At 54.3% G+C, this 21,876-nt stretch overlaps 1 pseudogene; it reads left to right on the forward strand.

Moving 5' to 3' along the window:
• The first annotated feature begins 952 nt into the window (after window positions 1-952).
• On the forward strand, window positions 953-20,769 carry LOC119622685 (SH3 domain and tetratricopeptide repeat-containing protein 1-like; annotated as a pseudogene).
• Window positions 20,770-21,876: the final 1,107 nt, after the last annotated feature.

A 21,876-nucleotide genomic window follows, 5' to 3' on the forward strand; every position in this document is an offset into this window, starting at 1 on the left:
CACGCCTTTGAATACTGCTGAAGCTGTGAGTACCCAAAGCGCCCCGGAGTACTTTTGCCATATGGGGTGTTAGTCACTGATACACGTCTCAGTCAGACCTGATGGATTCTTGACCCCTTCCTTTCTTAGTTTTTTATTTTTTATTTCTTATTTTTGTTTCTTAAGAGCACAACCCCTCAGGTGGCCACCATGAATCTCTGGTGTTTTCAGTTGACTGCAGCCTATTTGCCATCTCTGGTTCAAACATACTCGAAGCCTGATGATGTTTGCCTCTGTTGTTCTGCTGTGTGACCTCCGCGCCCGCAGGGTTCAAGACTGTCAGAGCTGGGAGCCACCTTCACAACTACCAGGGTTTCCGGAACCTCCTTTATCTAGCCCTGGGGATGGAAGAGATGTCATCAGAGGTGAAGGCTTATTAGGTTTACATGTCATTGATAACGAATGAGGTTTTCTTTTATGTAAGGGGAGCTTCTTATGACGTGCTTTAGTAGGGTAAAGAAGCTTTTGAGGTTTGCTTTCTCTGGAAAGATAATTTGTGATCCTGCTGTTGCTTTCAACGAAAATATAATTTGCAAACCAGTGCATGTTGTATTACTGAGCACAGGCTGACAAATGGATCTTAACCCGTCCTTCACTCCGCCACTGTTTCTTGAATGGCATATGTGCGCCAGCTGCAGTAGGAACTTGCTAGGCTCCAGGACTAACCCTTATGAAACAGGAGTCCTGGGGGAAGCAAATGCATATAACTATAAAGGTTTGAGGGGATATCAGAGGGGGTGGCTATAGGTGCAAAACTTGATTCATTCATTGCCCCATCTAGGAGGTTTTGTGTCTTAGCAGCGTGTTCCATAGCAACACATCCCTCTATCAAAATATTCATCATATTATTTTGAAATTCTCTGCTTAGGTGTGTGTTTTTCCGACTAAGTTTAGAACTGATTAAGGACAGGCTATGGGGTATGTATTATATATATATCTACACACACACATATATTTATATATATACACATTACCATTGTAAATATACAATATATATTTATATATACACACATTACCATTGTAAATATATAATATATATTTATATATACACACAAATATATATTTCTCCCTCTCTATACGTACAACCCACACATATATATACACATACACATATATATATGAAATACACACACACACACACACACTTTTACTGCCAAGCACAGAAAGTCAAAACTCGGCAAGGGTTCTTTTAGTGTTCATGAAAAAATAGATGTGTTAGTTGAGAGCATCCTTAAGTTGCCAGGGGAAAGACAGGAAGGATTCACAAAGGGAGATAGTGTTTTTTTTTCTTTGTTTAACTCTTGAATTCGAAATAATCCAGACTTACGGAAAAGTTGCAAAAATAGTACAGAGAATTCCCATATACTCTTCCCTCAGATTCCCCACACATTTCACCCCATTTGTACTTTCTCTCTCTGTGGATATAATTTTTTCTTTTCTGAAATGTTTGAGAGAGGAAGGTAGAATGCAGGGCAGGGTGAAAGGCGGAAGGAGAGAGGTGGGTTGGGAGGCTTTTTTTTTTTTTAACCTCCTGAGATGGAGTTTCGCTCTTGTCACCCAAGCTGGAGTGCAATGGCACGATCTCGGCTCACTGTAACCTCTGTCTTCTGAGTTCAAATGATTCTCCTGCTTCAGTCTCCTGGATAGCTGGGATTACAGGCACCCACCACCATGCTTGGCTAATTTTTTTGTATTTTTAGTAGAGGGGTTTCACCATGTTGGTCAGGCTGGTCTTGAGCTCCTGACCTCTGATGATCCACCTGCCTTGGCCTACCAAAGTGCTGGGATTACAGGCGTGAGCCACTGTGCCTGGCGATTGGAGGCTTTTGCAGTAACCCAGAGCGCTATGATGAGGGCTGGACCTGGTTGGAAATGATGAGGAAGGTGGGAAGTGGTTAGGTCTGGCATATATTTTGAAAGGAGAGTTTAAATGGGTTGGATGACAAGAGAGAGAAAAAGAAGTTTTAAGGATGATGTCAAGGATTTTGGCCTGAGTAACCGGAAGACTAGAGATGCTGTTATTGGAATCGGGAAGACTATGGGAGGAGTGGGTTATAGCAGGGGGAATCAAAAGTGTGTTTTTGGCATGCTAAATTTGAGGTCCAAAAAGGGATGTCAAGAAGTGTTGGCTGGGCACGGTGGCTCACGCCTGTAATTCCAGCACTTTGGGAAGCTGAGGTGGGCAGATCACCTGAGATCAAGAGTTCTAGACCAGCCTGATAATTATTAAAATCGATCATTGATGTTTACTAATGAATCATGTTATTGCTCCTAATACGGTAGAGGGTGTACACCTACCTGTGATGTTGTTCCTAATATCCAGGGACAGAGAGCATGATTTTAGTTTTAATATCGCAGTAGATGTACACTCACCCTGTGACACTGATCCTAATATCCAGAGTGATAGAGTATGACATGACTCCCAACATAGCAATGAATGGACAGCCACCCGGTGATATTGCTCCTAATATTCACAGAAGAAGCATATGATATTACTCCCAATATCCCAGGGAAGGTACAGCTCTTCTGTGATATGGTTCCTAGTATCTGGAGGGGGAGAGGATGATAATAATTCCAGTATCACAAGCTGTGTTCACCCACCCTGTGATATTGTTATTAATATCCTGGAAGGGAGAGGATGATATGACTCCCCATAGAGCAGGAGGCGCACACCCAGCCTGGGATATTGTTCCTAATACCCATGGAGAGGAGAGGCTGATATTACTCCCAATATGGCAGGGAGTGTACATCCACCCTGTGATATTCTTCTTAATATTCCAAGGCTGAGAGGTTGATATTACTCCCAGTATCGCAGACACTGTACACCCCCGTGTGATACTCTTCCTGATATCTGGAAGGGGAGAAGATGGTTTTAATCCCCATATCGCAGGAGATGAACACCCACTCTGTGATATCTTTCGTAGTATGCAGGGGGAGAGGGGATAATATTATTCCAATATTGCAGAAGATGTACACGCCCCCTCCCATTATATTGTCCTTAATATTCCAAGGCACAGAAGACGATGTTACTCCCAATATCGCAGAAAGTGTACAACCCCCAGTGATGTTGTTCCCATGATCCAGGAGGGAAGAGGATGATATGACTTTCAACCCTTGTACCCTGCAGTGCTCTCACCCTGCAACACCGACACCAGCTCAACCTGACATGGCACCAGAGGTGCTGGCTGGGGGTGTTCATTGCTTCTCTTTTCTCCCTTTCCAGGCTCAATAGAGGAAGCTGAGACTGAGCAGCCGCAGGAACAAGGTGGGTTTTGCCCGTGGCTCAGGCTTCCTCTGGTTATGAGCTGGGCCTTGGAGTAACACCGGGGGAGGGGACAGAGCTGAGTCCGGTGGGCATTGGATGCGGCTGTCACTCCTCTGTGGTGTGGGCTGGGGGCTTGGGGGACGTCGCCTGAGGTGGGCCTGAACCTCCCGTCTACTCTGACACTGGAGGCCGTGGGGTCCCACACTTCTTCCAATGAACATGTTGACCCCCGCCTGGTCCCCGACCGAGGCGGGGCATCCTTTCCACTGCTGGAGCCCACATGTAGCTGTGGGTTCCTTTTTCATGACCTGGAGAAGCTGCAGTTCACCCTGTGCTCTGCCTCAGAGATGGGAGGCCACACTGCCCTCAGTGGGTAGCAGAATTCAGAGCCTTAGGTTGCAGGGGCCTCAACTGAGGTCCCTGAAGGGTCTGCTCCTTCCTGAGGGGAGCCAGTGGGGAAGGGAAGGCTGTTGTAGGTTTGCCTCGAGGAGGCGGTGGTTGCACCCTCTGCCAAAGTCCCTGGAGCAAAGGCACGTGGCTCTCCAGCTGCCCCGGAGGTCAGAGTAGTGGCTGGGAGGGGCTGTGTGCCTCTGCCGGTTGGGGGAGATTTCTTAGCTAATCTAGTGTAGTCAAGTCAGACATTTGCCTCTAAATCATATTTATTTATTTTTTTAATTCCAAGATTTTACAGATGAATAAGGAGACAGTTTGTATTGAAAATATTTTTTGCATGTGAGCTTGAAACAGAGAGTCTGTTTAAATCTAGGTTTTTTCCTTCCCAGTAATGCCTCCTTTCATCCCAGATTTTCCAACAGGAAATGCGCTTGTTTGCTCACCTCTGGGAGGGGGCTTTGGCTAGGAACCCACCAAAGCCAGCAGGCATCAGTGGGCTGCTGGAGCAGGCTGGCCTTTGTTAACCCTTTAGGAACTGTGGGCTTCAGGTTTTCAGACCATCCAAGGTGAAGGTGGCCACAGGGACCTGGAAGATTTCCCGTCCTTCCTGCAGGGATGATCCGTTTCCCTGCACGGAGCTGGGTACATGGGTACAACACCCCTGTCCTGTGCCGTCGGTGGCTTTATGAATTTTGCATAGCAGCTTTTGAGCTGATCAATAGCTCTGATTGGCTGTTGAGGATTTCATGGATTCCTGTACCTCACCGGGGGGCCCAATACACTGACAAAAGTTACATTTGTGTGTGTGTGTGTGTGACTTGCAGGAGTACCTCCACCTTGCCTGGGCCTGGAGCCACAGGAGACCCTGCCAAAGGTGAAGAATGTTCTGGAACAATGCAAGACCTGTCCAGGCTGCCCCCAGGAGGCAGCATCCTGGGGTCTCTGTGCAGCATCCAGCAACGTGAGCTTGCAGGACCCTGAGGAGCCCTCCTTCTTCTTGGAAGCTGAGGACCACTGGGAGGACCCAGAGGCCCTGAGCTCACTGCTGCTGTTCCTGAACGCCCCCGGGTACAAGGCCAGCTTCTGTGGCCTGTACGATGTGGCACTGCCATGGCTGAGCGGCATGTTCTGCAGCTTTAGCGACGAGGAGGAGCTGACTGGGTGCCTGGCATAGGCCTGAGGCGTGGCCAAGAAAGCTGGCCTCCTCATGGCCCTGGCCAGGCTCTGCTTCCTTCTGGGGCGGCTGTACAGCAGGAGGCTCAAGCTGTCCCAGGCCTGGGTGTACTTTGAGGAAGCACTTGGGGCCCTGGAGGGCAGCTTTGGGGACCTGTTCCTGGTGGTGGCTGTGTACACCAACCTGGCCAGCATTTACCGGAAGCAGAACGGGAGAAGTTTACACAGGTGGTTCCCAAAGCCATGGCCCTGCTCCTGGGGACGCCTGGCCACATCTGCAGCATGGAGGTGGAGGGAGAGCTCCTGTAGCTGGTGCTGCAGCAGGTGGTGGGTGGCCAGAGCCTGCAGGCTGAGGCCCGGGCCTGCTTCCTGCTGGCCAGACACCATGTGCACCTCAAGCAGCCCGAGGTGGTCCTGCCCTTCCTGGAGCGGCTGCTGCTTTTGCACAGGAACTCGGGAGCCCCAGAGGCTGCGTGGCTCTCAGACTGCTCCCTACTCCTGGCTGACATCTACTCCTGGCTCCTACTCCTGGCCGCAAGTGTCTGCCCCACCTGGTGTTGAGCTGTGTCAAGGTGGCCTCATTGAGGACACAGGACTCGCTGGCCGGCTCGCTGAGAAGCGTGAACCTGGTGCTCCAGAACGCCCTCCAGCCAGCCCCACAGCCTCCACATCCAGACTTCCCACTACCACAGGCGAGCACTGGCCTCCCTAACTCCGGGCACAGGCCAGGCGCTGCGTGGCCTTCTCCAAGCCAGCCTGGCCCAACTGTACAGCCACCGTGGCTACCACGGCCCAGCCATCACCTTCATGACACAGGCGGTGGAAGCCAGTGCTGTTGTCAGAGTTCGTGCCATCCTGGACTGCCTGGTGGCCCTGGCCTGGCTGCACGTGCTTCATGGACAGAGTCCGGTGGCCCTGAACATCCTGCAGTCTGTCCAGGATGCAGTGGTGGCCAGCGAGGACCAGGAGGGTGTGATTGCCAACATGGTGGCCGTGGCTCTGAAGAGGACAGGCCGGACGAGGCAGGCAGCTGAGGGCTACTACTGCGCCCTACGGGCGGCGTGGGACCTGGGCCAGCGGAGGAACCAGGCAGTGGTGCTGGCCAACTTCGGAACCCTGTGCCTGCACACGAGTGCCAGCAGGCTGGCCCAGCACTACCTCCTGGGGGCCGTGCGGCTGTTCTCGAGGCTGCCCTGCAGGGAGTGTGGCCGGGACTTCGCCCACGTGCTCCTGTAGCTGGGCCTCCTCTGCACCCGTCAGGGCCCGGCCCAGCAGGGCAAGGGCTACTATGAGTGGGCCCTTCTGATCGCCGTGGAGATGGACCATGTGGAGAGTGAGTGCCCCAGTTCCTCCTGTGCGCCTTCTGGGGCCACTCGGGTCAGGGCACACCTGGGGTTTGTGATTCAGAAACAAGTGTTGGATTTTCCACCATCGAAAGTGCTGAGTCATGGGCAGCAGCAGATGTTGGTAAGTGCCCTGGAGACAGGCGGTTCCCATGCAGGGCCAGGCCCTCTGTGCCCTACTGAGGCAGCTAGCTCTTCCTGGTTTGCCCAGGGACCATCCTGCCTTGAGCACTCAAATTCCTACATGCTGGGAATTCCTAGACATAACCCTGGGATCAAGGCAGGCTCTGCTGTGATGGGACTTGGGGCCCCTCCATGAGCCAGGCCCTGAACACCAGTTCTTGTGCCCGTGTTATCTGCTTGGTGTGTTGGCAGCCTGCGCACCTGTCATCCTACTTGACAGAGGACACAGGGGCGGGTGATTGCCCAAAGCCGCAGAGCAGTTCATGCAAAAGCAGCTGGTTGTGCAGAGTGTGCCAGGCCCCACCCACAAATGGGGCTTGTGGGGTCCTCGGGTGGCAGAGACTGAGCGTGGGAATGTGAGCTTCAGGCCACAGAAGCCACAAAAGGGTGAGTGGCGTGATGGCGGGGCAGCACTTGGCCCTGGGTTAGGGAAGCCTCTTTAGTCAAGGACCAGAGAGTTGAGAGGATTTAGTCAAGTAATAGGTGGTGGATGAGGGACTGGTGGTGGGGGAGGGGCTGGTGGTGTAGCCTGTGTGAAGGCCCAGGGGTGAGCGAGTGGGGGTGAGTGAGCGGGGATGAGTGGGGTGTGAGTGGGGGTGAGTGAGCGGAGGTGTGATGGGAATGAGTGAGCATGAGTGTGAGCGGGGATGAGTGGGGTGTCAGCGGGGGTGAGTGAGTGGGGGTAAGTGAGCGGGAGTGTGAGCGGGGATGAGTGCGGTGTGAGCAGCGGTGAGTGAGTGGGGGTGAGCGGGAGTGTGAGCGGGGATGAGTGGGGTGTGAGCGGGGGTGAGTGAGTGGGGGTGAGTGAGTGGGAGTGTGTGCAGGGATGAGTGGGGTGTGATCGGGGGTGAGTGAGTGGGGGTGAGTGAGCGGGAGTGTGAGCAGGGATGAATGGGGTGTGAGTGGGGGTGAGTGGGAGCGGGGATGAGTGGGGTGTGAGTGGGGATGAGTGAGTGGGGGTGAGTGAGGGGGAGTGGGAGCGGGGATGAGTGGGGTGTGAGCAGGGGTGAGTGAGCAGGGCTTCTGCAGGGAGGTGCAGAGTTGGGAGTGGGTGGGTTGGGTGCTGGATGGTGAGAAGCTCTTCTGGAGAGCTAAGCAGGGCCTGGGGCCTCAGGCTGTGGCTTGGCCTTTTCCCCAAGAGCACTGGGGAGCCATGGAGTGCTATCGAACAGTCACTGCAGACTGAGCAGTGAACAGACAGTAGGTGGGCAGGGTGTCCGAAATCTAGGCCTCAGAGGATAGATGAGGAAGTTGAGTCCAGGGAAATGGCTGAGACAAGGGATACTGTTGTGGGTCCCCTCTGTCTTGCAGCGCTTTGTCATGGCATAGTGAGACCACTCAGAGGTGCCTCCTATGACCTGGACCAGAGCCCCAGGGGCTGTGACCAAACCTGCCCATTTCCCAGCACAGGCCTGGCACCCACTCCTGGCCCTAGGAGGGATGAGATTTTGGAAAGGACCGTGTGAAGGGGCCCCGGTCCCACACATCTGCCCAAGGAGGGTTAGGGGGTTCAGACCCAGGCTTCTTCCCCAGGGGCATTCTCTGACTGGAAGGAGACCCTCCAGGAACCCAGCGCCCCAGCCCCCACTGCAGCCTCCGGTGGCTCCTGGCACAATAGCCTGTGGTACCTCCTCCTACGAGGCCCTCCCCGGGGTGCTGGGGGATTCAGACTTGGAAATGCAGGCCAGGGAACGGGGATCATGCTTCCCTGTCTCCCCACCCTGCGCTGAACGGTCGAGGAGACCGAGGGCGGGGCTGGTACCCCACATGCTTCCTTGGGGTCATTTTTGAGTCACTTTCGGTAGTTTGTGTCCTTCTAGGAGTTTGGTTGTTGTGTCTAGATGGTCTGGTTTCTTGGTGTAAAATTGTTCGTAGTGTTTTCATGGATTCTTTTTATTTCTGTCAGATTGGCAATAATGTTTCCTCTTTCATTTCTGATTTTAGAAACTTGGGTTTGTAATTGTTTATTTATTTATTTTTATTAGAGATGAGGTCTCATCATGTTTCCCCAGGCTGGTCTTGAATGCTGGCCTCAGCGATCCTTACCCCTCGGCCTCACAAAGTGCTGGGATGACAGGCATGAGCCATGTTGCTCAGTCTCTGATTTTAGTCATTTGTGCCCCATCTTTGTTTTCCTGGTCAGTCTGGTGAAAGATTTGTCAATTTTGTTATTATTTTCAAAAAATCCACTTTTGGTTCTGTTGATTATCTCTTTTGTTATTCCATTCTCTGTATTTTTACTTCCCATTTCCACTCTCACGTTTATTATTTTCTTCCTTTTATTTACTTTGGGTTTAGTTCTTTTTCTCACGGTGGAAGGTTAGGTTTTTGATTTGAGATTTTTCTTCTTTCTTTGAATGTAGACATTTACAGTTATAAATTTCCCTTTCAGCACTGCTTTAGCTGCATCTTGGAATTTTTGATACACCGTAATTTTTTTTTTTTTTTAAGACAGAGTTTTGCTCTATTGCCCAGGCTGGGGTGCAGTGGTGCAATCTTGGCTCACTGCAACTTCTACCCAGTTTCCAAGCCATTCTCATGCCTCAGCCTCCCGAGTAGCTGGAATTACAGATGTGCACCACCCCACCCGGCTAATTTTTTTTTTTTTTTTTTTTTTTTTTAATAGAGACAGCATTTCACCATGTTTCCCAGGCTGATCTCAAACTCCTGGACTCAAGCGATCCTCCTGCCTCGGCCTCCCACAGTGCTGGGATGAGAGGCGTGAGCCACCGCGCTGGCCCGGGCTGTGCATTTGTTTGCATTCTTCTCAAATTAGTTTTCAGTTTCCCTGATGGTCTCTTTGACTCACTGGTTGTTTAGGAGTGTGTAATTTCCGCATATTTTTGAATTTCCCACATTTCCTTCACTGTCGATTTCCAGTTTCGTGCCAGTACAGCTGAAGAACACCTCTGCTTTGGTCTCAGTCCTTCTCCATTCACTGAGGCTCGTTTTGTGGCCTGGCACATGGTCTGTCATGGGGAATGTCCCATGGGTGCTCGAGAGGGTGCTTGAGAGGACTGTGTTGGGAGGACTGTGTTGGCTGTTGTTGGGTGGCGTATGTGACAGATGTCCATTCGGCATACCTGGTTTCCTGTGTTAATCTCCGGAATGTTTCTGACAGTAGAAAATCCGAAGCTTCCCACCGTTCCCAGCGCCCTGGCTTTGGGAGAGGCCAGTGAGCCTCTGACTTGGGAGCCTGGTTGCATGAGAGAAGCATGTCTAGGAATGCCAGGGGCCGGCTTTGAACCCCATTCCCCCAACATGATGCCATGTGTGGCAGACATGACGCTTGGCTTTGCTCTCAGGGTTCCATCTGCGACAGGGGCTACTTGTGCCCCTGGCCTCATCAGCTCAGGCTGAAGGCGGCCCTGGTCCTGGCCACAGGGGCTTTGTGAAGCAGAAATAGACGGCCTGGTGCAGGGGCTGAGCCTGGCCAGGACCTCGGCCCTGGGAGTTGTAAAGAAGGCCGGCCTGTACCATGAGCATCTGCACCAAGGTGTGCCCATGTCACGGTGTGCTCGGCGTCTGCCCTGGCACAGGTGCATGGCCTATCTGCGCTCAGTCTCCCTGCCTATGGGGCCCAGGCTCACAGAGGTGTGAAAGAGGCAAGCAGGGGCCTCCGAGCCCAGCCAGCCTTGCTTCGATGCTGGGAGACTAACGTCTTCCATTTTGTCTTCTGCCCAGGCCAGCTGCGGGCCATCCAGTGGCTGTGCTACTCCTACAGCGCCGTCATGCCCAGCGAGGCCCAGTGTGTCATCTACCACGATCTCCAGCTCTCCCTGGCCCTCAAGGTGGCCGACAAGGTGCTGGAGGGGCAGCTCCTGGAGACCATCAGTCAGCTCTACCTGTCCCTGGGCACGAAGTGGTAAGGGCTGGCTTTGCAGTGGTAGAGGTGGAGGCGGGCAGGGCAGGGAGGGGGTCACAGGGAAGCTGGCCCAGGGCGCCAGCAGCCCCTCTCCTTTTCATCATTTGGTTCCTTGGCATCAGATGCTTTGAGCTGGCGGGCCTGGGGTCATCCCAGGGCTGTTGCTGGCCCGTGAGTCCCAGCTTGAGCCTCCCTTGTTGGGTCAAAGGTCACCTCAACCCCAGCAGAGGCAGTAGGTGCACTCTGGGCTGTTCTTCCTACTATGGTGGCTTTTGTCATCTGACCTCTGCCTGCCCCAAATCTTCATTCCTGGCCATCATCTGTCCTCTTAAATGTGACCACAGCAGCCACCTGTGGCTTCTCTCCCACAAAAGACAGAGCCAGTGTGTCACCTACTTCCCTGGGGCAGGGTTTCAAGGTCTCACATCCCATATGTGGCCTACTCAGCTTCTCCCAAGCATCCTGACCTGGTGGGGTAACCATGGCCCTGGCCACCCCACCCACAGGGCCTGGTGACATTGATGCAGTCACACCCCTTAGAGTGTTGGACTTACTGAGAGAACAGGGAAGGAGCCAGATTCCGTGGGGACCTGGAAGACTGGCTACAGTCTTGGCCTCAGGTTCACAGAAGGAAAATGGGCCAGTGTGCTAGAGCCATGTATAGTTCCTGGACAAGTAGAGCAGCATCCATGTCACCTAGGAGCTTGCGGCAAGTGGGAGTTCTAGGGCCTGCCCCAGGCCTGTGGAGCCGGAAGCTCTGGGGGCAGGACCAGCAAGCTATAAGGACAGGCCTCTGAGTGACTATGATGCCTGCCCACATTGAGAACCATCGGCCTAGATAGCCTCTGAACACTAACGGCTCCTGGTGCGTCTGGAGAAGACACAGGCCATGTCTGGGAGGCAGGGAAGATGGACTAGCACACTCCTCCTGCCACAGGGCAGCATGATGCTCGATTCCCTCAGATGGATGTCGTTCATCTTTTCCATGCCATGTGTGTTCACCCTGGCCCTCCCAGCAGCCTGGGAAGGGCAGAACACTGCACACACAAGAGGGCCGTTCCCAGTCTGCACATTCCAGATTCATCTGTCACCAGACCCACGGGAGGAGGCAGACTGGTTCCAGGAGGATGAGAGCCCTTGTTCTGACACCTGTGTCTGATTCCAGGGCCTACAGATCCTCTCTGGACTACACCAAACGAAGTCTGGGGATTTTCATTGACCTCCAGAAGAAAGAGAAGGAGGCGCATGCCTGGCTGCAAGCAGGGAGGATCTATTACATCCTGCGGCAGAGCGAGCTGGTGGACCTGTACATCCAGGTGAGTGGCAAGGGATGCAGGAGGACCCCTGTGCTGTTCACTCTCTGTCCATCCACCCATCCATTCATCCTCCCATCATCTATTTACCTGTTCATCCTTCCATCCATCCATCCATCCATCCATCCATCTGTCCATCCGTCCATCATCCATCCATCCCTCATTCATCCATCCTTTTATCATCCATCTATTCACCCGTCTATCCATCCATTCACCTGTCCATCCACCCATCCATTCATCCTTCCATCATCTATCTGTTTACCTGCTCATCCTTCTATCCATCAATCCATCCTCCATCCACCCATCCATTCTTCCATCATCTTCCCATACACCTGTGGGTCCTTCCATCCATCCATCCAATCATGCATCCATCCATCCATCCTTCCATCATCCATTCACCTATTCGTCTTTCCACGCATCCATCCATCCATCCATCCATCATCCATCCATCTGTCCATCCATCCATCTATCATCCATCCATCCATCATCCATCCATCCTTTTATCATCCATTCATTCACCTGTCCATCCATCCATTCACCTGTTTGTCCATCCATCCATCCTTCCATCTATCCATCATCCATCCAACTGTTCATCATTCTATCCATCCATCCATCCATCCATCATTCTTCTGTTCACCTCTTCGTCCATCCATTCACCTCTTCGTCCATCCATCCATCCTTCCATCCATCCAGCCTTCCGTCCATCCATCCTTCCATCCATCTTTCCATTATCCATCCAACCATCTTCCATCCATCCATGATCCATCCATTCACCTGTCCATCCATCCTTCCATTCATCATCCATCCTTTTATCATCCATCCATCCATTCACGTGTTCATCCATCCCTCCATCCATTCTTCCATCCTTCCATCCTTCCATCATCCATTCACCTGTTCATTCTTCCATCCATGCATTGTCCATCCATCCATCATCCATTCACCTGTTCATTCTTCCATCCATGCATCGTCCATCCATCCATCATCCATCCATCCTTCCATCATTCATCCACTTGCCTGCTCATCCTTCCATCCATCCATCCCTCCATCCTTCTATCATCCATCCATTCACCTGTTCATCCTTCCATTCATCTGTTCATCCTTCCATTCATCCATCCATCATCTATCCATCTATCCATCCATCCATCCATCCATCCATTCGTCCATCCATCATTCATTCATTCCTTTATCATCCATTCATTCAGCCACCATCCATCCATCTGTTCGTCCATTCATCCATCCATCCTTCCATCATCCATCCACTCACCTCCTGTCCATCCTTCCATCCATCCATTTATCCATTCATTCATCCATCCATCCTTCCACCATCCATCTTTCCATCATCCATCCATTCATCTATTCATCCTTCCATCCATCCATCATCCAACCATCATCCATCCATCTGTCCATTCATCCATCCATCCTTTTATCATCCATCCTTCATCCATTTATCATCCATCCATTCACCCATCTGTCCATCCATTCATCTGTCCATCCATCCATCCATTCATCCTTCCATCAACCATCCATTCACCTGTTCATCTTTCCATCCTTCCATCCATCCACCTGTTCATCCTTCCATCCATCCACCATTCATCCATCCACCATTCATCCATCCATCATTCATCCATCCATCCATTTATCCATTCATCCATTTATCCATTCGTGCATATATCCATTCGTCCATATATCCATCCATCATCCATCCATCCTTCCATCAACCATCTACTCACCTCCTGTTCATCCTTCCATCTATCCATCATTCATCCATCTATCCATTCATCCATCCATCCTTCCATCATCCATCCATTCATCTGTTCATCCTTCCATTCATCCATCATCCATCCATCCATCCATCCACCGTCCATCCATCCATCATCCATCCATCTGTCCATTCATCCATTCGTCCCTTCATCCATCCATCATTCATCCATCCTTTTATTTATCCATTCACCCGTCTATCCATCCATTCATCTGTTGTTCCATCCATCTGTCCATTCATCCTTCCATCATCCATCCATTCACCTGTTCATCCTTCCATCCATCCATCATCCATCCACCCATCCATTCATCCATCCTTCCATCCATCCATCCTTCCATCATCCATCCTTCCTCCCATCCATCCATTCACCGTTCGTCCATCCATCCATCCATCGTTCATCCATCCACCCACCCACCAATCTACCTATTAATGCATCCCTCCATTCATCTATCTGTCTATTTGTTTATCCATACATTCGTCTATCCACCATCTATCCATCCACATGTACATACATCATCTACCCTCCACCCATCCATACATTATCTACCCACCCATACATACATACAGATATACACACATCATTCCACCCATCTATCCATCCATCCATCCATCCATCCATCCATCCATCAATCTATCCACACACCCATCCATCCATCCATGTGTCTACCTCTCCTCATTCATTCATCCATCCATCCACTCATTCCTAAGCCACTGCTGAGCACCTGTTGTGTGCCTTTTCCCTCCCTCCAACTGGTTCCCTCACATCCTCCCCCAGTGGCCAACATCTTCTCCCTGAGGGCAGAGGCGCGGCCCCTCACGGTGCACAGCACCTGCTGGTATACAGCACATGCTCAAATAATGTGACCACTCAGTTAACACACAGAAGAACTTGATCCAAGCGACACGTGGCACATCTTACAAAATGAATCTATCATAGTGGCTGTTTTCAGAGGCTTTCCGAAACACAGTGTGATCTGGTACAAATTGTGAAGCCCACGAACCTGGTGAAGCTTTCATTATTGAGCACCTGCTATATACCTCCTTGAGCTGAGGAGAGGGAACAAGAGCTCATGGCCAAGAGGGGACCAGGCCCACCCACAAACACTGCTGATGTGGCAGGGATGTAGCAACGCAGAAAGGAGCCAGGGACTGGGCTCCCAGCAATCTGGGGGCCACGGAGACTGGTTTGAGTGCAGGGGTAGTGGGCTAGGGCTAGTGCTGTTGGTAGGATTCACAGGTGTCAGGGTCCTGGGCTGCAGCTGCTCAGTCACCTCCCAGCACTCAGGTGCATCAGTTCATTGTCCTCATGCCAGTGGTGGGGGCAGCCCTCATGCACAGGGTCTGAAAAATGCTCAGGTGTACCTATAGTGTGTGAGAGGAAGGAGCCTGGCAAAGGTGCGCGTAGCCACCTCGCTAGGTGTGGGTCTTGAGGGAACTTCTGTGTCCTTTCAGGTGGCACAGAATGTGGACCTGTACACAGGTGACCCAAACCTGGGGCTGGAGCTGTTTGAGGCAGCTGGAGACATCTTCTTCAATGGGGCCTAGGAGCGGGAGGAAGGCATGTCCTTCTACCGGGTGAGCTGGCCTGTGGGCTGATGTGGGTGGGCCTCAGTGGGGCACCCGGAGGGCTGAGGCACAGGTGTGGCAGGGTAGTGGCCTCACACCTGGAGGCAGGGCCACCCATGCACATGATGAGTTTCTAAGTGGTCTCACCAGGAATGATATTGACCATGCCCCTGTCCGGGACAAACGCTCTGGTCCTGGCCATGACAACGGCTGTATCCTTGTACCTGATGTCCTCAAGCAACCATGAGTGGGAAGTCTTGTCCCCATCTTCCAGATGAGGAAACTGAGGCTCAGAGAGGCACAGGGATATGTCAAAGGACACACAGCATATCAGTGGGAGGCCCAGGTCTGCATGTACCCCGAAGTGGGACGGCTTCTCCCTTCCTCTGAGGTCACGGTGTGGCTCAGCCCTGGGCACAGATCAATGTGGCATTTTTAGAGCAGAGAGGAGTGCTGGCTCCCCCCAGTCAGACCCACGGTGCCCAGGTGGGAGAGGCTGGTCTGAGGCTCTCAGGTGTAGCTGGATGGGCCTCAGGTGACTCTTCAGCCCCCAACTTGGGTGTCTGAACTGTGTGTTATCCCAGAGCACAGAACTGTGTCGAGATGCAGGGGTAGCTGGGGCGTGGGAAGTTCCAAGCACATGTTTGAGCTCTGAGGAGGGCGCTGGGCAAGGTGGGTGCTGCGGGAAACCTGACCCCACCTGCCTGTGTGGTAGGACCGGGCCCTGCCCCTGGCAATGACTACGGGCAACCGCAAGGTGGAGCTGCAGCTACAGCTGTGCAACAAGCTGGTGGCACTGCTGGCCACACTGGAAAAGCCCTAGGAGGGCATGGAGTTTGCCTACATGGCCCTAGCACTCAGCATCACTCTGGGTAAGTCCCCTCAGCCCCCACCCTGCCAGGACCCACACTTTGCCAGAGTCCAGCCTCCAGGTCTGCAGGCCAGGAGCTGAAACAGCTGCTGGATTTTCCTGGGCTCCTGTCCAGGCAGGCAGATCTGCCCACCTGGCTTCCCCGTCCGGCTGTGAGGAACAACCCGAGGTCTCTCACGCAGTGCAGAGCTCCCTGCCTGACTGAGTTCTGCTTCCTCTGCCTGTTTCCACTGCTGACCACAAGGGCCGCCCAGTGTGCCCTCTGCCTTCCAGACATGCCAGGCATCTCGTTGGTCCCTGTATGTGCCAGGCTGAGTGGCACATTCCCTTTCTCTTGTGCCCTTCCCACCCTCATCAACCACACGGCTCTCTGGCTGATAAAATCCCAGTTCCCCTTCCAGCAGTCTGCCCCTTAAGACCAGGCATCCCCTGGTGCTGTGCCAGGGTCGTCTGTCCCTCTCCAGAGACAGGGAACCCTAGGCAGGCCACATGCCCCAGCGCCTTGTGCCCCGTGGCGCAGTACACAGTAGGTGTGCAGCTGACTCCCCAAGGTAGGGGGCTCTGATCGTGACACACCCAGCAGGAGTCAGATGTCACGTCTGTGGGTTGCCTGGAGCTGGGGTGCCCGGGAGCACCTGAACTGCATGGCTTTTGGGCTCCCCTGGTTAAAAGCAGTGAGCAAAGGCAGGTGGCTATGTGTAGACACAGAGCTGGGCCATCCATGTCCGACTTTGCCAAAGCCTCACAGTAGACAGGGGCAGGCCTTATTAGTTCTGCTTTGCAGATGGGAAAGTGAGTCTGGGAACCTGGAAGGGACTGGCCATAGCTGCCCAGGTGACCACAGGTGCCTAGAGGCAAGCCAGGTGTGCTGCCCGGGGTCTGCATACCTGCTCCTGAGGGGCCTGTGCCCTCCCTGCCCCAAGGAGCCATGTCCTCACACCTGTCCCTTTGGCCTGCACCCCAGGGGACCGGCTAAACGAGCACGTGGCCTACCACCGGCCGGCCGCCCTGCACCATTGGCTGGGCCAAGGCAAGCTGGCGGAGCACTTCTACCTCAAGGCCCTGTACCTCTGCAACTCGCCGCTGGAGTTCGACGAGGAGACCCTGTACTACGTGAAGGTGTACCTGGTGCTCGGTGGCATCATCTTCTACGACCTGAAGGTGGGTGGGGAGGGGCAGGGCTTGGGGTGTTCCCGGCCCCCTCGGAATGAGATCTCCACCCAGACCCCAGAGGCCTGGGTTCCAGCCTTCCTTAGGAATGGCCCAGTGGCCTCCCTAGAACTCTGCACATGGCTGGAGGAGCCGGCAAGGTTAGGAGACACAACCCAGTTCCCAAGATGGCCAGGCCCCACCCTCAGGAACTCAGTCTCAACCAGGGAGGCTGACACATGAGTGGGCAATGGTGGCCTCTGGGTAAAGAAGGGGGATTGTAGTCAGGGGGGCCCTCCTGGAGGAGGTGACACCAAAGCTGAGTCTTGACAGTCAAATGTCAAGTTGCATTTAACAAAGAAAACAGGGTTGGGAGAAGGACATTTCAGAGGACAGCAGCATCCTCACATTGAATCCACGTTGCAAGATGTAACCCAAATCCTGGCACCTCCTCTAGGAAGCCTGCCCAGGGTGCCAGCCTGCACTGAGCAACTCCTTCCTGGAGTCCCGAGACACCTTGAATCTTCACACCACCCAGGAAGGGTGGGGTGGGACCAGTATCTTACCATTGGGTTCACAGACAGGGAAACCCCAGCTCAGGGCAGGTGCAGTGGGGCGAGGCCCCAGCCAACCAGGCTGAGGCCTTGCTGGGTCGGGTGTGTCTCGAGGGGAGGGGCTGTGCTCCCTCTGCCTCAGCCCTGCAGGGGTGGAGAGCTGGGACTGGCAGACTCAGACCTGGGGTGTGTCCACCCCTCTGCCCAGCAGGCACCGCCTCTCCTCAGCATTGCACTGGCACCGTGTCAGTGCTCCTTATGGGCTGAGGGGCCAGGGCACTCCAGTCCAGGGGCCGAGATCTTGGGGGCCTTCGGACAACATGAGGAGCTGGGTCAGCCCTAAGACCCTGCCCCGTATCCCCCACAACAGGTCTGGGGCTGCCCGGGAGGCCTCAGCTCAGTGCTGGCGACACCTGATTGTCAGAAGTGGTCCCTGTGGCCTCCCAAGTCCCAGCCAGACATGGAGGTGCCAGGTGTCAGGCCCAAAGGGACGCTGCTCACCGCTCAGGGGCTCGCCTGGGACCCAGGGGGACGGACCTCCCAGAAGAGGCCTTTATCTCTCTTGGTGAAGCCTGCCGCCCACTGCACCTGTCCAGGAGAAAGGAAAGGGCCAAGTAGTACCTGAGAGGCCAAGTCCACGGTTGGGGTCGAGGGGCAGAGGCCTCCTTCACCTTCTTCCCATGCACAGTCCTCCTTCCCATGCACAGTCCTCCTTCCCATGCACAGCCCTACTTCACCTCCTTCCCATGCACAGTCCTCCATCCCATGCACAGCCCTCCTTCACCTCCTTCCCATGCACAGTCCTCCTTCACCTCCTTCCCATGCACAGTCCTCCTTCCCATGCACAGCCCTCCTTCCCATGCACAGTCCTCCTTCCCATGCACGGCCCTCCTTCCCATGCACAGCCCTCCTTCCCATGCACAGTCCTCCTTCCCATGCACAGTCCTCCTTCCCATGCACAGCCCTCCTTCCCATGCACAGTCCTCCTTCCCATGCACAGTCCTCCTTCCCATGCACAGCCCTCCTTCCCATGCACAGTCCTTCCCATGCACAGCCCTCCTTCCCATGCACAGTCCTCCTTCCCATGCACAGCCCTCTTTCCCATGCACAGTCCTTCCCATGCACAGTCCCCCTTCCCATGCACAGCCCTCCTTCTCATGCACAGTCCTCCTTCACCTCCTTCCCATGCACAGCCCTTTTTCACCTCCTTCCCATGCACAATCCCCCTTCCCATGCACAGTCCTCCTTTCCATGCACAGTCCTCCTTCACCTCCTTCCCATGCACAGTCCCCCTTCCCATGCACAGTCCTCCTTTTCATGCACAGCCCTCCTTCCCATGCACAGCCCTCCTTCATCTCCTTCCCATGCACAGCCCTGTGGGCCTCATCGTGAGTATGTTGTCAGCACAGGCCAGTTTCCCACAGGGAGGCCCCCTTGGAATTCCCCAAGGGCAGCTGTCTTTCCAAGGCTACACCCTCCTCATTGTATAGGAGGCTCTGGACCCAGGGCCCAGAGGAGTCGGAGAAAAAGCCAGGCTGGATGGAGCCTGGAAGGCTGGCAAAGAAGCAGGGGTAAATGGACATCTTTGCCAATTGCCTCTAAAATGGGGTCCCCTTTAGTCTACATGTGAGAGTGAGCCCTGGAATAGGGTGGATTAGGTGTGTCCTGGCTCAGCCTTCCACTCACTAGCTGCTGCACACACTACAGGCACATGGAAATGCACACGCAAATGCACACAGGCACAGACACACGCACACACAGGCATGCACACAGGGACATGCACACACAGGCACACAAACACGCACAGGCCGACGCAGAGACATATGCATTGGCTGGCTCCTTCCTGTTTAGTTGGGAAGCCCCCACCCCTTCAGGAGGCCTTTCCCTTCCACACCCCGGCTGAGTCTGGGGCCTCCTGGGCTCCCTTCTGCCACAGCCCGGGCCACCCTGTGTGGTCAGTGTTCACTCCCAGGTCCCTCAGACTGGGAGCAAGGACGTTAGGCTCAGCCACGCACCCAGCACAGAGTCCAGTGTTCGGCTGGGCCGGGGGCCATTGGATGAGCAGTGGCGGTGACTCGGGGCCTTCTCACGCCCCTGCTCCGTGTGTGGGGCGGGACAGTGAGGGAATGGACTGCTGGATCTTGGACTTTGTCGTTGGCCCTGGGAGCCATCTTGAGATGGTAAAGAGGGACAGGCCAGGCATGGGTCTTAGAGAGGTCCCTTGGGTGACCCCGATGTGGAGGAGGTGCCTAGGGAGAAGCCGGGTGGGGCATGGGAGGGTCAAGGAGGAGGTCTGGGAGATGGCATCCCAACCCAGGGATGGTGAGTTTGAGCCAAAGATGCATTGAAAATGGGAGTGGATGTCTGGGGAGTCACACTCCGTCAATATTTCAGGGAACATTGCCAGAGAGGACACCTGAGAGATGGTTTTGTACCTGGCCTGGCCTGTGGAGGGCCTGGAAATGGTCAGCATGGACACGGGCGAGAGGGGAGCCTGGGTCACTCAACGCAGTGCCCCTGCTGTGGCTTAGAGCCACGGGTCCTGCATGGAACTCTCAGAGCAGGCAGGATCTGCCCTGACCTCAGCCCATGGGGAAAGCAGCCACTGCCTGCAGAGAGGGTGGCACTGGGGCAGGAGGCTTGGGGTGAGTGGGGTGTAGGGACAGTCAGGAAGGCTTCCAGGGGTGTCAGGGTCATCCCCACCTCCTGCAGCTGAGACCACAGCAGTGTCACAGGCTTCGGGGCTCATGGGGTGAGCCAGCATTGGCTGGACATGTGGAATGACCTGGACACAGGAATGGCCTCTGGGAAGACGGGCTCCAAGTCCCCCTTTTGCTGACCATGACCTGTCCCCTTCAGGACCCGTTTGACGCAGCCGGGTACTACCAGCTGGCACTGGCAGCCGCCGTGGACCTGGGCAACAAGAAGGCACAGCTGAAGATCTACACGCGACCGGCCACCATCTCCCACAACTTCCTCCTGGACCGCGAGAAGTCGCTCTTCTTCTACCAGAAGGCCAGGACCTTCGCCACAGAGCTCAGCGTCCGCAGGGTCAACCTACCTCCTCTGCCATTCTGCGGGTGGGCCCGCTGGTTGGCCCCCAGTCACCCTCGCTGAGGACAGCATCCGAGGGAGTGGGATTTGTGCAAGGAGGTTGATCTCCTGCCTCTCCTGGTGTCTCCCGTGGCTCATTTTCTGGGTAATGGAGGCATGAAAGCAGGGTTCAAATAGCAATAAATGTGGGGTTTATTTGCAATAACATACTGAAGTCCCCATGGCATCCTTCCCTGTGTGCTTCCTGGGCTGTGTCTAGGGGCCAGCTCCTTCCCTGGTGGCAGCCCTCTGATCTTGGGGATGAGAAGGACCCTGAGTCCAACAGACCTGGGCCAGGTCACCATGAGCCTCAGTTTTCTTGGCGGCCAGAGGGGAGATGGTGGTGGAACTCCCTGGGCAGCTCCCTGCTCAGAGTTCTTGCTGTAGGCCTCGTGCCGCCCTTGCCTTTAACCTTCAGACCACTGTGATCGGATGTGGGGGCTGCCAGTGTCTCTGTTAGCCATTGAAGAAATAGAGGCACAGAGAGGTTAGGAGTCTGGCCCACCGTCACACAGCAGGTAGGGGCAGAGACACAGAGCCCAGTACACTGACCACCACACCACCCTGCCAGCCTGCAGTCAGGAAGGTGTCCCCCATTAGGACCCAAGGTCAGCTCCTGGACTTCTCTTGTGGTGTCAGGAGAGCCACAGGCCAGTAAGGGTAGTCCCTGGGATCCCTCACTCAGTGTCCTCTGCTCCCAGACTTGGTTGGGCCGAGCCTGGCCGGTCCCACCTCTGGCCACTGGTCAGCCGTGCGAGAAGTGAGATGCAGGGATCTCCGCCTGTGTAGACGCTGCTACCCAGTATTGAAAGCCTTATCTGGGCTGCCCCCCAGCCGTCCCTACATGCCCCTCCCCTTCCGGCCCCCGGCCCTCATCCCAGTCCCAGGAATCCCAGGTTTTCCTTCTTGGAATCTCTTGGCCCCAGGGAACACAGCTCACACGGTCTCTTTGCCAGTTTACGGCAAGAAAACCGAGGTTCAGAGACGACGGGTGTCCCACGTGATTCTCACATACACTGCACTCTCCCAGGCCCCTTTTTTAAACACTTTAAATGAGGTGACTTTCACATCACATGCAGTTAACTATTTCAACGCGATTAATGTGCTGGCATTTGTGCATTCACAGTCCTGTGCAACCACTCACACCATCTAGTTTCAAAATGTGTTCATCTCCCCAGAAGAAACCTCCCATCCTCACTAAGCAGTTACCCCTCCTTGCTATCCCCCAAGCCCCTCGTTGAATGGAAGGGGAAACTGAGGCCCGGAGAGAGACTTGCCAGTGGGCGGAGCTCTGATAATAAGGAATCAGG

This window comes from Chlorocebus sabaeus, chromosome 12 (assembly GCF_047675955.1).
Source record: "Chlorocebus sabaeus isolate Y175 chromosome 12, mChlSab1.0.hap1, whole genome shotgun sequence".
Lineage (NCBI taxonomy): Eukaryota > Metazoa > Chordata > Mammalia > Primates > Cercopithecidae > Chlorocebus > Chlorocebus sabaeus.